This window comes from Pseudorca crassidens, unplaced genomic scaffold, assembly GCF_039906515.1.
Source record: "Pseudorca crassidens isolate mPseCra1 unplaced genomic scaffold, mPseCra1.hap1 Scaffold_72, whole genome shotgun sequence".
Lineage (NCBI taxonomy): Eukaryota > Metazoa > Chordata > Mammalia > Artiodactyla > Delphinidae > Pseudorca > Pseudorca crassidens.
The window spans coordinates 1032501-1034925 of NW_027136324.1; the positions used below are offsets into that span (position 1 = coordinate 1032501).

Sequence of the window (2425 nt, forward strand, 5' to 3'; positions counted from 1 at the left end):
GGCGCGTCTCTCTCCCGCCCGACCTCCCCGCCACGTCGTCCCCTCGAGGTCTGGGTCCGAGGAGGAGGAGGGGTCCGGGGTTTGGCCGGGCCCGGCCTCCCACGCGTGCCTCCGTCCCCGGTGCCGGTCACGCCCAACCCCGTTCGCGACCGCCCCACACCCCGCGCGGAGCCTCCGGTGCGTCTCGGGGTGGGTGGCGCGGCGGTGGCGTGGCGGTGGCGGCTCCCCCTGGGGGGGCCGCCCGCCCGCCCGCCTGCCCGCCCGTCGCCTTCCCGCCGCCGGCCCTGGGCCGGTTCCCCGCCGGTCGGTCGTCGGTCCTCCGCTCCGTGCCCTCCGCCCCCTCGGCGGGCGCCTCTTTACCTGTGTCCCGAGCCCCGGGACCTCGCCTCCCTCCGTCGTCCGTCCGGCTCTCTCTCGCTCTCTCTCTCTCTTTCGCGCCCTCCCTCCCCGTGCGCCCCCTGCCCGCGCTCGCCACCCGCTTCCCGTCGAAGCTCCCCTTACGCCCTCGGTGGCGACAAGGGGTGCCCCGGGAACGCGGGCGCGGGCCGGGCTAGGGCCACGGGGGCCGGGGGTTTGGGGTTCAGGAGCAGAGAGGGGCCGCGTCCGGGCGCGAGCGTGGGGAAGGTCTCCGCCCGGTTTCGGGGACACGGGTGTGGGGGCGTCGTCGGGCGGTGGCCGTGGTGTCTCGTGTGGCGGTCGGCCCGGATCCCCGGCCGGGGTCCCGCGTCACGGGCCGGTAGCGCCGAGGCCCCCGCGTGTTGCGGGCGGCCGCGGGCGGAGAAGCGTGTCGGTCGGTGTCGGGGCGGCGGTGAGCGTGGGGGCGCCCCGCGCCCAGCCCCACCCCCCACGCCTCGCCCGCCTCCCCCCTCTCCAGGTACCTAGCGCGTCCCGGCGCGGAGGTTTAAAGACCCATGGGGGGTCGCCCGTCCGCCTTGGGGTCGGGGCGGTCGGGCCCGCGGGGAGTCGGGAGGCCCCTCCCTTCTCCCCCAGGCTCCGCTTCACCCCCCCCCCACCGGCACCTCACCGCACACGGGGCCGGGGCGCCGCGCTGCCGCGGCGCCGCCGGTCCACCCCGCCGCGGCCGTCGGGAGGGGGCTACCCGGCGGCCGTGGTGCGGGCCGGGGCCGTGCGCCGCGCGCCTGCGCGCCCCGCGTCCCCTGTGTGTGTGTGTTGCGCGCACGGTCGGGTTGGGGGGGGCAGGTGGGAACCCCCCGGGCGCCTGTGGGGTGTCCGAGCCCGCCCCGCCCGCGGGGTCGGTGCCGGGCGCCCCGTGGTGAAACCCTCCGGCCCCCTCCGGTCTGCTTGTTTTCTGTCTGACTTGGCCGGCCAGAGGCAGCCCCTCCGGGGGAAGGTGCCGTGCCACCGGCGGGGACCCCCCCCGCCGAAACCCAGAGAAACCAAAACTCGTACGACTCTTAGCGGTGGATCACTCGGCTCGTGCGTCGATGAAGAACGCAGCTAGCTGCGAGAATTAATGTGAATTGCAGGACACATTGATCATCGACACTTCGAACGCACTTGCGGCCCCGGGTTCCTCCCGGGGCTACGCCTGTCTGAGCGTCGCTTGACGATCAATCGCCCCCCCCGGGGTGTGCGTGCGCGCGCGCGCGCCTTCCCGGGGGTGGCGCGGCTGGGGGTTTGCTCGCAGGGCCGCCGGGGCCCTCCGTCCCCCTAAGTGCAGACGCGGCGCCCCCCGTCCACGGGGGCGCGCTGCCCGCGAGCGGGAAGAGAAGGGGAGAGAGAGAGAGCTCGCGACGAGGCCCTGGCCGCGTGGCCTCCGCGGTCGGTCCCCCTTCGGGAAGCGCCCTCGCGCCGCAAGCGGTCTCTGGGCGCTACCCCCGGGGTGTCGGTGGGCGGGGACGGTCCCGCGCCCTCGCGGCCGGGGCCGGCGGTGGTGGTTGGGCCGCGTCCGTTCCGCCGTCGTACGCCGCCCGCCCCCGGCGGCGTCCCGGCGAGGTCCGGCCCGCCTCCTCCGCGGGGCCCCGACCCGCGCGTCCGGGATCCGTGCCCGCCCCCGCCGCCTCGCCTCGCCGTGTCGGGGCGGGCGTCTCGGGCCGAGGCCGAGTCGTGCGTGCGCGGCCGCGCCCCGGGGATGCGTGCCCCGGCGGCGACCCGCGGGACGCCGCGGCGTCGCCTGCCGCCGCGCGCTTTCCCCCGGGCTGCGGCCGCGCCGCTCGGCGCTTCGTGCACGCTCCCCGAGCCGGCCGGCGGTGGGCGCCTGTCGGTGGTGGGCGGGGGCGCACGGCGTCGTCCGTCCGTCGCTCGTCGTGGCGGGGCCGTCTGGCGGCTGCGTGGAGGCTGTGTGGCGTCGGCGGCGTGAGGGGTGGAGAGGCGGAGAACGGAGACGGGGGGAGAGAGAGGGGAGAGCGAGAGAGGGTTGGGAGTCGGTCGGTTCGGTCGGTCGCGGAAGGAGGCGTGGGAGGAG

The 2425-nt window shown here is 77.6% G+C and overlaps 1 non-coding gene across 1 annotated transcript; it reads left to right on the plus strand.

Annotated features, from left to right (window-relative positions):
- Positions 1–1410: 1410 nt before the first annotated feature.
- Positions 1411–1563, plus strand: LOC137218306 (5.8S ribosomal RNA). Its single transcript, XR_010940626.1, has one exon. It is a non-coding gene; the product is annotated as a 5.8S ribosomal RNA (ribosomal RNA).
- The last annotated feature ends 862 nt before the right edge of the window (positions 1564–2425 follow it).